Below are 14,637 nucleotides of genomic sequence, written 5' to 3' on the forward strand. Positions count from 1 at the left end.
TAGACCAGTAGAATAATCAAATCCTGGAAAAAAAAAAGTTTCATGAGACTAGCAACATCACAACTGAGATGCAAGAGAAGTTTTGGCAATTTATCGATAACCTTCAAATATGACAGATTCACCAGCACAAATGACAATAGTACTCCATACATGGTCCAATGGTACGTCTATGGAGGGAATAGCTTTGAGTACAAGAAAGTATTTAGAGGGATAAAGTACCAATTTAATGAGAAGCAGAAAGAGCAACGGATCTAATAAATGAACTCCAAGAAAGATTGGATGAGAAAGAAAGACCAAGATGTTGAGTAGATTTCTAATAGAGAGCAGAGCTAAAAAAAAAAAAAAAAAAAAAAAAAAAAAAAAAAAAAAAAAAAAAAAAAAAAAAAAAAAAAAAAAAAAGACACACCTACAATTGAAAGACAATTATCAAGTCTTAACAGGATTGAAACAAACCATTTCTTATCTCAATCCATAACAATCTGGATCAACTGATCAGATGAAGATGAGCGAGAAGCCATATCAGAATTGAGGGTAGTATCAGCATAAAATGCTAGTTTTCTGAAATCTTTAAATGTGGCCATATCAGTCTCCTGCTTTGTACACATCTTTCTATACTGTGCAGATTTTATTTCTCGTCAAAATCAAGCCCGGCTTTAAGATTCACATTACCACATGCAATGTATCATTCTCATTTCTCTCCATGCAACACATGTCCTCAACTCATAAGACCAGCTTCATTTGCAATGAAGCACTAGAGAAAAATGCAAAAAGGTAAACCGTTTTTTTCAGAATTTCTATATTAAAACAAGGCCGATAGCCATTAGTCGCGTGCTAGCGTGTAATGAATGAATGCGTGAATGTAGGATTGACATGAAATTCTTAAAGATAAACTAAAATGACCAAAAAATGGGCTGAAATGACTTCAGTAAATGACTTAGAATGACTAATGAACTTAAGGATGAATTGAATGACAATGACTTGAATGCTTAAATAACTGGAATCCTTCAAAAACAACTTGAAGGATTTGGAGAAGGAGACTCACTGGTTGTAAAGTAGGTGACCATTTTACATTAAATTAATACAGAAAAGTGATTCCCCACTTTATCAAAGTTACTAGTTCTTCCTACAGCATGCAACATACTACACTTCGATCTTAGCCAAAAGGTCAAGAAAAGCTTAAAAAGCCAAGAACAGCATCTATTAACAGACCTTTGATCTTAACCAAAAAGGCCAAGCACAAGTGTTACGAACAGACCGACTTAGTCACTTGCATGCAACTAAAAATTGATGAAGCATTTTAATCATAAAATTTGATTTAGTTAAGAGACCATCTTACATCGCCATCTTGAAAATAATTAAGAAACAAGGGAGATTAGTTAAATCGGACTAATTTTCATTGTAATGCCTACAAACCGCTTCGTACTTGGATTCAAGTGACCACTATTTTCATCGTGATTGTCACGTTTTTGTCAATGTAACCTCTGATCTTAAGGTGTATCTTGTTGAATTCTGGAATGTTTCTCTTGGACTCGAGAATTTGGAACCCTTTTACTTCACAGGGATAGGGTGCTCTTGTTCCATCAGCCTGGATAGAAGTCCAGAGTAGCTCACAATTGTTTTCTTCGGTCAGGAGAAGGTTACTTTTTACAATTGATTTTTCCACGTACTCTAACCACTGTGACATGGGTCCTTGTAGACAATTTTAGGAACCTATTTTTATTTCTAGTTGTAATTATCTAGAATTACTTATTACTTGCATATTATACAGTGTTTATAGTTAATTGTTCCAATATATTAAATTCTATACTAGGTCTACTTAGTAATTGGTTATTCCAGTCTTACTCTTCACTGTTCTTTCTAATTTTTACTTCATCTCATAATGGTAGACGTTTCTTCTAGATATGGTCAGCTATACCTGACTTTTCAATCCATGTACTACAGCTTTTCAATGTTCTAACTGTACTTTTAACGGACTACACTTTACACCTTTGTATAGTTTTTCCACATTTACATGGGATTTCATATATTCTTAGGATTTTTTTTTCCTGTAGGAGGCCTTACTCTGACAAGCTGTTTTCAGAGAGTTGAATCACTTCCGAATGCTGTTCTGGTATCATATGGATTACATATTCGTTGAAGTTTTTCACACAAGCCCTTCATATATGATATACAAACTGGTGAGTTTCTGAGCTCCTTTTGTGTCTGGTCCAGATTTCTTGGAGCTGATATTCTCTAGTGTTTTTCTTTACATTATATAGATGGGTTGGTTGGTTGTTTTACGGCATATCAACCCTTTTCAGGTTATTTAATGCCGAATCCAAAGATTTAAGAAAATTTTTAATAGAATATATTTGTTTTCAAGTCGGTTTCTATTTAACCCATAGTTGGGACCCTAACAGGTACTACCACTCTGGGTCAGAGTGGACCTGGGAGCAATGGCAATTAAAGAGTGGCTCCACACTCCCCAAAGCCCACAAGCTGGGGCCTCACCACTCGGTACAGTTTAAGGTCATATCCAGGACCATATATAGATGGGAGTTGAAGTTTAGGTACTGTCCAGTGAAAGTTGGCTTTCTGTATACAAATAACAAACCCCTGACCAGTGTGAGTTATCAGCACATATAGGAACTATTATTTGTTATGTTACTTTTCCATTGTGAGCTGTATAGTTAAACGGGTCAAGTTCACATGGTCTAGTAATGTTTGAACATCTTACTCCTGGGACTACAGTATGAATGGCATCTACATATTGCAACCACATTGTTGGCTTATTGGACATTATCTCCAAATGAGAACAGTAGTCCAATCAATCCAAATACAAATCACCAATCCTTATCTCAAAAATTCAGAAACGTCAAACTCATTGTTCATGTTCTATCAGACAGGATACCAAACATTTGCAATCTTAGTTTTGGAGCATTTTGCAGTATAGACAAACTAAAAAGCAAAACGAGTTACTCTTCTACCTACCTGGATAAATTTTGTATTTCAAGTTACTTTAAAGCCTTTATTTTCCTTGAAAAAAAGTAAATGTCGAGTCTTAAGTTAAAAAAAAAAATTTTAAAAGCCGATATTAGTCATTTAAGTGCCGATAATCGCCCAAAATTTGAAAATTAAAAATACTGGTAGAAACCCATTTAAATATCCACGATTGTGAAAATGGAAAATTATTTTGCTTAATTTTCGAACGATTATTGAGACTCCCAGATTGACAGTCTAATGTTAGACATTTCGTTTTAATTTAAGACTGAACACTACATTGTTTCAAAGTAAATTAACGCTTTAAAATAAGTTAAAATACTAAAATCTTATCCAGGTAGGTAGAGTAACTTAGCTTGCCTTTGGTATTGTTTTTTGACCACTTTTCAGTTTTGTTGTCTTAATAAAACCGGAGCATTTTGCAGTTGATATTAATATATCTCAAGTGACTGAACGATTCCAATATTTTTCTGATTCACATACAATTACCGATTCTCTAAATTCCAATTCCAATTTTTTAAAAAATGTTTAGTTATTTATTCCTGATTATCGTAAAAACATGTTAAATGTGCAGATATTTTCTCAAGCATAAATATTTGTGAAAGATCTATGGATTATAGTTTTACTGGTACAGTAGAACCCCGGATACGGTGGCCATAGGATACGTTTTTTTTTCAGGTTATGGTGTGGAATACGTTTTTCCGGCCCCTAGTTACAGTATGTTGCCCGCCTTACGGTGTTATGTTATTTGATTACATGTGTATTATATACGGTACTGTAATTCATTACTAATTTCTAATGACATAACCCGGGGTTCTACTGTTGAAAAATTATTTTACTACCAGCAGTGGTAGATTTTGTTTTAAAGAAAATCAAAAAGATTAAACTTTTGGGCATCGGAAAATAGGCACAAATTTTTTGATTAATCGTCCCAACACTAATATATACATCTCTAAACAGGTTGAGCAAAGACCAAAATATATTTGTATTTGCTTCCCCACCAAAGCAAATTAGGCACAAGGCCGTTTTTAATGTGGGGTAAAAACCAGCTCCCCTAAAAGTAGGCAAAAAGGGGGCACTCTGGTTACCAAAAATAATTGTCCCAGTATAGAGGGTTTCCCCTCCATTGACTGGGACAAATTATCTTAAGTGCAGCATCTTCAGACCAGATATTACACTTTGAGGTATTTATTTGCTCCCCCACCGAGCAAATTAGGCACAAGGCCAATTTTTAATTTGAGGAGTGAAGGGGAAATGGGGACCAACTCCCCGGGGAGTAGGGGAGCTGGATAGTGACAATTGGTATGAAGGGTTGCCCCTACATTGACCAAAGTCTTATATGTGGGGTTTCCCCCACATATGGTCTTTGCTTGCAGTATCTACCGGAACAGATACTACACTTTGAGATATTAAATCTTTTATTCATGTTAAAAAATACAGTCAAAATTAACGATGAACAAAAAACTTAGGCACATGGCCAACTCAAAATGGGGGATTTTGGGGGTCGTTGGTCATCCTTGTCACTCCAGAACTAAACAAAGTCAAAAGTTTCTCCCAGCTAGTATCTTCTTTCACCATAATACCGCATTCACCCTTTCATATTGGGGGACGTCCTAGTAACTCCAAATCCGAAGGCCAGGAACAACAGAAAAAGGCAAGCCTTTTTATATGAAGAAATTCTATTTCAAACTAAAGCTTGGTGGACTAAGATTGACAGACCAGCCAACAGCTCCTGAAGAAAAACTATATTATCCAAGGATAAATTTCTTTACCAAAGTTATAAAAGGGCAAAGAGGTCGATGGGAGGAGGGGAGTATAAACTTTAATATACAGCTCCCTCCACACACATGGACATCATTTGACTGAAAAGGATGAACAAAAATTCCTGGAATTTGACTTCTTTATTTGGTAATATAAACCAGAGTAGACACTTGATAAGAATCTATCGTTTCAACAAGAAAAATATCACGAACCTTAAAATGAAGAGATTCGGTAGAATGACCCAAAATTGGAAATATTTTAAAAATCCAGGTTTTGTAAATTTATCAAAATATAACAGAAGGGGTGTATCCTCTACAGGAGGGGGGTACGACTTTTTGTTGAATCTCAGATGACAGGACAACCAACGATTGGTTGATTTAGCCATGCTTGCTCCCTCTAGAAAAACAAACTCAAGCCAAATATTTTTCGCTTAATCTCAAGTTCATGGCGTAGTGGATAAAATACTTTGTAAAACTCAGTTGTAAGATCCTCTTTCGATGGTTCAATCCTTAGTGCACTTGGTTTGGTTGTTTTACACCATAACAACAAACTGGTTATTTAATGTTGAATCCAATAATTTTGAAGAAAATTATGCTTAAAATTATATTTTTTAAATAGATATCTTCAAATATTTATCAATGGTTTGGCTGTTCCATAAAAAAGCAAATTATTTTTGACTGCAGACATGAGTTTGCAAAGGGAAAGGAAAAAAATGTTGGTGCATTTTTGACCAGGAAGCCAGTATCTTCAAACAGGTCTGATCTGGTAGCACTTGATGTGCTGACAAAATGAACACGAGAGCAATGGTAGCTAAAGGAGTACTCCATATCTCCTCACAAACCCTAAATGGGGTCTCACCTCTAGAGGTCTTGACATATCCAAGATCTTCCTCAGTATGGGCAACATTGAAAATATAATTGTTACTTAGAACTCTTACCCAGTCATGGCAGACAGGGACGAGAGCATGCTACCCCCTTCCCCCGCAGGAATTAAATAGGTCCTTTATCAAATTTTGTGCAGGCTTCAGAGTTCGAAAACATTTAGAATTTGTTTTTAACTGAAATTTCTGCCCGATGTGAAAATATGGAAAAAAACAAAAAAAACTCTGCCCAGTCACATTTTTTCTAGGCTGGAAAGATTTTTGAACAAATATATAATACTGTAGGTGGAGAATATCACAATAGGACAAATATTACTCCTACCTCCCAAAAAGGATGTAATAGGAGCCCTACTTCCTTAAAAGGGAGGTAATTCCTGGGAGGACGATTATTTGACATCCTGGGTAACATCAGGTCAGGTCTGCTAGTCATATATATAAGGCAAAATGTGTATGACCATTTTGTGTATGTCTTCAAAAGGCTTTTCTCGCACACGGTTCCGAGGTAGTTACGATCGCTTACAACTGTATATATATATATATATATATATATATAGGTCCTAAATAATAATATGTACGATTTGGGAAAGCGCGTCGCATCTAGATTTATTTACGTCGACTTTTACAAAATTATTGCTATTTTGGCTTCTTGCGTGTTGATTGGGCTTTTTAGTATAAATAAGTGAAACTAAACTCAAACGATGTCTTCTCAGCATTGCGCCAGGAAAAACGTCCAGAAGCAATCAGCTTTGATCAATCTTGTATATCAGACAGTTGCTATTCAATCTGGACAATTGGGAGCTGCTTTCCCCTCCCCAACATCTGTTGGAAGAAACAGTCAAATTTGGGTAAACAAATCCAAACGCTGCTTGACTTCTATTTGACCTTAATTAGGTCAAATGGAAGCAGCAGAGTTAACTTTAATTGCGCATGCCTGTTTTTTAAACCTGCTTAACACTATGTCGCCGTGGCTCAATGGTTAACGTAGCACGTTTTTTTTTTTCACACATTAATTTCCAACTCAAGGGTATGAGTTCGATCCTCATACACTCACCTACCAAAACTTTTTTTATTATTTAACCCCCCCCCCCCGAGTTTTGATTTACCTCAAGACACCCGGGCATCGCCGGGTACCCCCCGCTAGTATTTATATAAAGGATGGTTTTAGAAGATTAAAGAAATGCAAGAGTTTCGTCAAGACGTTTATTCAAAATTCGTTTTTCACATGAAGATATCGCACCCTTACTAGTCGTCGGTTTTGTCTTTCATGTATAAACCAGAGAACTCTATACAGTTTTTTCTCAACCCACAGATTTACTCATTTCAAAGAAACGCCCTTTCTATTCGCATATCACTAACAAAATAAGTCTCGAGAATTAAAGAAAAAAAGTCTGGCATCCATAACTGTTCACGGTTGATATTAGCAACGCTACTACATTATACAATGATAAAGACGGTTATTCTATCGTGTAGGGTGTTTTTTTTTTTTTAAGAGTCGGTGAATTTTAAAATGAATCAATTTGTTTTATTATAAAAAAAAAAAAAAAAAAAAAAAAAAAAATAGAGCGTGGTTTATTGCAAAGACTAATGTTTGGCATTTATAATTTAAATAAAATTTTGGGCATACTACACTGCAGCTCGCATGCATCTGGTATAATCTAGAGGTCCCATTTTCAACTTATTAAATTAGGCTGTATTTCAGCAACAACGCTTAAAATGTCTTCCATGTGGTCTATTGTATCTGGTTTATCTGTAGGCATGCGACTAATGATCTAATGGAATTAAATCACACGAACACAGTTGCCAGTTCAGATCCATTTAAAAATTAATTCAAATATTAGTAAATTGATCAGATTTGCATACGCCACTCCAGTGTAGTCTATGAAAAATTGTCAAACTAAGCTGAAATCAAAATAACAAAGTTGCCAAATATGCAACTAAAAGGAAATAGGTATTAATTTAAGTTCGACACCTCAATAAAAAATATTTGGGTAGCATTTTTCCTTAAACAGATGTGAAAGTTCCTGCTCGTTTCGTTTCTGATCCAGTTTTAAGCTGGTGGGACAACAATCTAATGTGCTAGATTAGAAATATTTTGTTTTCAAATGCTTTCAACTTGCATAAGCCAATGTTAGGCATGGGATGAGGTAAGAAAATTAAAACTAGGATGGCAGTTTTTGTTTTAATTTATTTTTGAAAGTTTTTTGGAAATGTCAGGTATGATTAAATGTTGGTAGATGAGACACCACTAGCAAAGATACCCGTGCCTCGTGTGGAGTTTTGCTGTACGCTTGAGTATCTGCTTTGCAGGCACCCTTGCAGTAAGTGGATGTTATAAGAAACTATTGCTTAAGGTGTTTAAAATTTTTGAATTTCTGAAGCGACAAACTATGAACCATGAAGATTGGTTGAAGGAATAGGGATGGGAGAGAATGATCGGATTCAAATTTATAAAAAAATGGCCTACACCATCGACGGTGGCGAACCCCAACATTGTTTGCAGTATCCCTAGATGGGGGAGTTCATGAAGAGCCGCACCAAATATGATCTTAACCTTTTCCCGTGACCTTGAAAAATGGTGTGCACCATTTCTAGGTGGGGAGCCATCATGCCAAGTTCGGTCAGGATCAGTCCAGTGGTGTGGGCTGTAGGAGAGTTGTACAGACATGAACGCCACTATGTTAGTGGCCTGGCAAGGCCACCACAGAGACAACCAAGCAAAAAACCCAAAGAAAGCAAAATTCATCTGAAAGCAGCAAAACTAAAGTTGGCTTGCCATGACACTACAAATGTAGGCAAATTTGGGCATGTTTAGTGGTTTGAAAATAGGTTCAATAGTATAATCATCAAAAAGCCTACAAATTTTCATGTAGTTTCGTCCTATAGAACCGCGCGTGCGTGTGCGTGCGCGCCTTTTTGGCAATTTTATAAGTTCAAAATCTCCGTGACTATTGACCAGAATTTAAATTCAAGGCTCATTGGAAATCTAATGCTCTGAACTGTAGTGGACTATGACATTTGCCCTTAAGCTCGCACATTGTTTGAAAAAGTGGGTGATCACTTTCCTATATTAACTTAACGTACAATGAGCACCTATTTTGTGGCCACCTTTGGGGAAGATTAGGAGGTGATGTTTGGTTGGCCTGGTAGACCAACACAAGTTTTCCATAGGTTTTCAGGTATGCTGAAAACGAATATCTCGTTTAAATTTTCCACAAATAAGTATTTTTCCGGGTATTAAGCAAAAATATGCATGCACTTACACATACATTGGTCACCACTTAGAATTACATTGCTCAATACCCAGAAAAATATTTGCAGAAAATTTAAATGCGAGTCATTTTCAGCACATTCAAGAACTTGTAGAAAAAAAAAAAAAAGGTAGGTTGTGTTGTCTACGAGGTTACAATTACTCAATAAATACCACCCCTAACAAAAAGAGAACAAAAACCCTCCTTCCAAAATGAAAGGTGGCTATAAAGTGGGCGTTTATTTTACATTAAATATAGAAAAGTTATCTCCCATTTTCTAAAATGAATTTCTCCATATCTTGGAAACTAGTTTCTGAGATTTTAACTTATTTTCGTTTTCAGCACCCTCAAAAACCTTTAATCGTGGTAATTTTGAAGGATTTGTGGTTGGAAAGATACTGCACTTTTACCAATATTTCAAGTAAAATTTTGTTTTCCTGGTTTTGCATAGGAAAAACCATCTAATATTCCAACATATCTGGCCTTGACGGAGAAGAGACTAAAACTCGCTATGGTTTCAAATGATCTGAAATAACAGCAAGAGGAGACTTGATTCCAAATATTTTTCATGTTATATCTCCCCCTCTTTGGTTTTCATACATAAAGTAAATTTCAGTGTATAAGGATTATTTGATACTGGAGATATTCATAATCGTACCATTTCCAAAAGAGGGGAGATAACATTTAGAAATATTTGGAGTCAAGTCTCCCTTGTTCTTATTTAAAACCATAAGTTTTAGTTTCCCCTACAAGTCCAGGGTTTTTTTTTGGGGGGGGGACACAGACACACACAGGAGAAAGAGTTGGTTAGTATTCAGGAAGGTTGGAAAACCAGATTCTTTTAAGATTAATTAAAAAACCTGATTTTCATTAATAAATCTGGAGGGATTTTCTTAGCAAAAGTTTGCAAAAAAGATTAATCCACAAATAAAACAATTCTTAAGCAAAGAAAATCTGGCAGATGGTAAGAAACTTAATTTCTTCTTTGCCATTCTAGTATCAGATTTCAAGCTGACCTATTTGCTTCACAACCAAAAGTCTACAAGAACAGGGCAGTGTGTGGGGGGAGGGGTATTATGGGAAGCAGAGGCAACTCTTCATCTTTTGCCTTTTCACCCTTCCATCACAGACAACCCCAACCATAACGCCCCCCTCCATCATCGACTACTCAGAAATGGAGACCAAGAACCTAAACCCAGGAAGAGGAAAAAAAAACTTAAAACATCTGCTCTCCCATCCCAGTAAAACATTAATTCTTTGACCCCAACCCTCACTAACTTTAGCACTGGTTGAACACACCCAGGTTTCTAAGTCAGGATGATGGGCAGAGATAGAAAGCCTTAAAAAATATATATACCAAAGCCCTGACTTCTAGTCAAGTCTGTCAGGGGAGGAACCCAATCCCAATCGTAGGAATGAAATAGTTGCAAGTCAATCAATTTGACTTAGGTAAAAAATTTTAGGGCAGTGCTACTTTCGATGAGTCAACACAGCAAGTCAAAGAAAAAAAAAAAAAAAAAAAAAAAAAAAAAAAAAAAAAAGTAGGATACCCTAACTTTAACAGATTCACACACATTACTATCCAACCACCTTTCTCTCCCACTGATTTACAGATAGACCTGCTCGATTGATTTCCAGGAGATGGGGGTATGAAAATTGTTCCAGACAAGGCATGAAGCCCCCTTAATGTAAGGAGCTAAAAATAAAGTTATAGTTTGTTTGCATATGACAATACCAGATATTTTGGGTTTCGAAAAAGTTGTCAAAAAAATGTTATCAAAAAAAGGCAAGTTACTTTTCTACCTAACTGGATAATGTTTTAGTGCTTTTATTTAATGTAAACGTTCATTCAGCTTGAATGAGTGTTTAACGATGTATTGGAAAATTTAAGATGGCGCCCGACTCTACTGTTAAAAATCCACCGAATATGTCAGCCTATGTCACAGTAACATCGAGCGAGTTTCTAAAAATATTTTGTATATTTTATTTTTAACTCATTTTGCCAAACTTACCATATTCAGCAGAGAGAGTCATGTCTGTTTAACAATATACGAAATAAAACTAAGTTCCTTAATTTTTTTTAGATAAGGATTGGTTACTCATATTTTAGACTACTGTTCTCATCTCCAGTGAGATTTTCACATTTCAGTCGATATAACCTCTGACCTTCAGGCATATCTTGTCGAACTCTAGAAAGTTTGTCAAACTTGGGAAGTTGGACGGAATTTCAAACAGAACTCTTTAAGGGGGGGGGTAGCATGTTCTTGTTCTGTTGTTTTGACTGGATATTCGCAGTTGTATTTTTCAGTTGCCCACATCGAGGATTCAAGAGAAGGTCATTTTTGCAATTGATTTTGCCAAGTATTCTAACCCGACTGTGCCACAGCACCTCTATCCAGTCATGGCCGACAAAACAAGAGCATGCTAGCCCCATGAAGTAAATAAACTGTTCCATTCGAAATTCCGTCCAAATTCCCAAGTTTGACAAGATACACCTTACGAATGTTGGCGGTTACATCAACCGAAACATTGTGGAAAAAAAAAAAAAAAAAAAAAAAAAAAAAAAACTAGTCATGCAGGAGAGACAGGGAAACGTTTCCGAGACTTTTCAAGGTTTTATTGGGGGGAATGGAATCAAAAGGGAAACCAATATTCTTAGCTAATTATTTCTAAACTTAAATTTCTAACTTACTCAAAAGAGTGATGCAGACAGACTTCCAGATTATTTCTACATTGGCAGCATCTCATTCGTAAAACTTTGAGAGATTCGAAAACCTTTGATTCTCTCAGCTCAAAAATGCTACATCATTAGTCATTCGACCATTTTGTTTCTGTTGCCTTATACCTCAAATGTCATTCAACTGGGGTCTGGTAGATTATGCACTATGACCCTTGTGAAAGTTCGCTCTAGCTGACTTCAATCACTATCAAGATAGGATCCCTAATATGTATGGAAAAAATGAAAATGGCAATAACTATGCAGGTTTAACTAGCTTCCTCAAAAAGAGTTTCATGGGAGTATTAAATTAACAAGCGGTCCTCAGTCGCATGTATATTCCTGTTAGGGGACATGACGTAAGGTTTTTGCAACTCTTGCAGGGAAATGTCGACATCCTCCTACGTACGGTACCTGTTATTCCCAATTGGTAACCCTTTGGAACTGACTAGGCTCAACGTTGCTTAACTTTGGTGATCTGAGAACCGGTGTATTAATGTGATTATGCCGTATATTGTAATATGTACTGGGTGCATGAAACCAAAAATCAGACTTCCACTCTCAAAATTTTATTCATTTTGCATGTCCTCCCCCCCTCAAGAAAAATAAAAATGGTTTCAAGAGTAAAGTTGAATTGTTACATTTTTAACGATTTTATCAGATGGATCCAATACCAAAGCACAGAAAGTCGAGGGCCAAACACTTCCCCTTTAAGTGATACTTGAGAGAGTGTCACCCTTCAAAGCCTAACCCAACTTCTAAACCTTTAATTGTTAGTGTCACAAAGGCAGCAACTACCAGAATCAATTCTTCCGACGCCACAACCCGGGTGCGTGTGTGTTATATATAAAACAATTTTATAACAGTAGGTTCTCTAGAGTGCAATGTAGACTACAATGTATTGTGGACAAAGTCACGGATGCATACAGATTAGTATTTAAAACGGAACGATAAAATTGTCACCATAAAAAAAAAAAAAAAAAAAAAAAAAAAAAAAAAAGACACGATTCATTTGTTTGAAAACCGGTTTTCTTTGTTGCAGACTGCTTACTAGTTGGCCAGTTGTGTACAGATCCAAATCCTTTTATGTCTGAAAGTGACAGTGTTCAACAAGCAAGATCGGAGATGTGCCGCTGTACAACTCATGCTCTATCCAAGTTAAAACAGGACCATTTCTAGCACCCTCAAAATACATCAATGGATTGCCATTAATAACAGACGTGCTAAGGGTGATAAAAACAGTTTCTGGCTACAGTTATGGTCTTTGGTGTGGTTTCAAGTGAAGGCCACATCAACCACTATACATCCTTGAAGTCAGCTTGAAATTCAACACCAAAGTGTACATGGATGTGCTGAAGAGTGTGGTGATCCCTTAGTGCAATCAGGTGGCCACGGGCAGACCCTGGGTATGGCAACAGAACTCAGCGCCATCCCACAAGTCCAATAGGGACCGTCGGCTTAGCTTCAGGAGTGCTACAACTTTCTACCCTTCTTTCACGGCCCCTCCTCCCAACCTGAACCCGCTGGACTACTTTGTTTGGTTATACATAGAAATCAATACGGCCTCCCACAACACCAAAGCCAGCCTGATCGCTGTCATCTGAGTATTCAGAATTCACACCAGTGCTTGCAGAAAAACGCACGCTTCCAGTTCCGGACCAGTTTTGAGGCTGAAGGCATCCACATTGAATAGATGTTTGCCGTACTACATAAGTTATCTGACTTGATTTTTTTTTCAATAAAAGTATAAAAATAAAGCTGTAATGTTTTCTTCAAGGCAACACTTATCGTACCATCCTGTACAAAAATTAGTACAAATTTAGCCATATTCAACCATCAATTTGGCATAAAGCATTCATTCCAAGTCAATAACCTTTGCCAGTCTGTAACTGGTTAAAAAGGTTAGTCATACAGAATAGCTTTGTGCAAATTAGTAATTCAATGATTTGATAAAAAAAAAAAAAAAAAAAAAATTTATGAAATGTAAACTTTCAATTTTTGATCCTGACAAAAGGAGGGTGGACCTGTTAATTCACCCTTGTCCGTTCGTCTGTCTGCATTTTTCCCAACTATGCCTTGAAATTTTGAACAAATATTAAACATGAGTAGAGAAATAATAGAACGGATTTTCTGGGAAAACCCAGGAGCTCTTTTAGGGCTAATAAAAGATAATTTTTGGTACCATTTCACCATATTTTTCCAAAATTTTCTGTGTGTTTAACAGTTTTGCATGGCACAGAACTCGATTTATATATGCTAAGGCCTAAAACTGCACATTTCATTTTCACCAGGATTTGATGTCCCCTGGGGGGACTTTGGGGGTAAAATGCCGAACTTAGTCATCTTTATGCCTCGTTCACTCATGGGAAACCATGCATGCTCCAGTTTTTTTATATTTCAATTAGCAAATGGATAACGAGCAGGTAAGTATCTCTTTAAAAACATTCGTTAATGAATATTCTTGCTACGTTTGGACTAGTGCACTATAAATTTCTCCAGCTTTAACAGGGTTAAAAATAGACTAACCCAAGAAACTCCACTGTCGAGCATTGTTATTGGACAATGGAACTTCTGTGCACTGACAAACTTACGAGGCGCTTTCAATAAGTTTCCAGACGTTTGTACAGGCATTTAAAATTGTAGATTATTGAAAATTCAGTATGTTATTGCTAGACATACTATGAGATGACTGACAAATTTTTATGATTTCAGGTTCAAATGAACAGCTACAGCAGGAATTGGAATACACCCTACTAAAGCTTGATTGTCACAGCTGGTGAATTTCAAAAATGCAATCTGGATAAGGACACTGAAGGATATGCAATAAAATTCTGTTTTAAACTTGGAAAAAATGCCACAGAAACGTGTGGAATGCTTGAAACTGCTTTTGGACCATCTTGCATGAATCAAGCATCAGATTTTGAGTGGCATAAGAGATTCAAGGAAGGCAAAGAGTCAGAGAGACACTGGAGGAGCAATAAAGCCAAAACATTAGAGTTGATTAGCCAAATAAATAATTTCATGGATAAGGACCGTCATGTCTTTGGAAACGA

At 36.4% G+C, this 14,637-nt stretch overlaps 1 protein-coding gene across 1 annotated transcript in view; it reads right to left on the reverse strand.

The window, feature by feature from the left end:
* LOC145261093 (laminin subunit alpha-like) overlaps nucleotides 1-14,637 on the reverse strand; it is a 192,906-nt gene that overhangs the window by 162,347 nt on the left and 15,922 nt on the right. The window lies entirely within an intron of this gene.

Source organism: Euprymna scolopes, chromosome 37 (assembly GCF_053919585.1).
Source record: "Euprymna scolopes isolate OS-2025 chromosome 37, ASM5391958v1, whole genome shotgun sequence".
In the NCBI taxonomy this organism is placed as follows: domain Eukaryota; kingdom Metazoa; phylum Mollusca; class Cephalopoda; order Sepiida; family Sepiolidae; genus Euprymna; species Euprymna scolopes.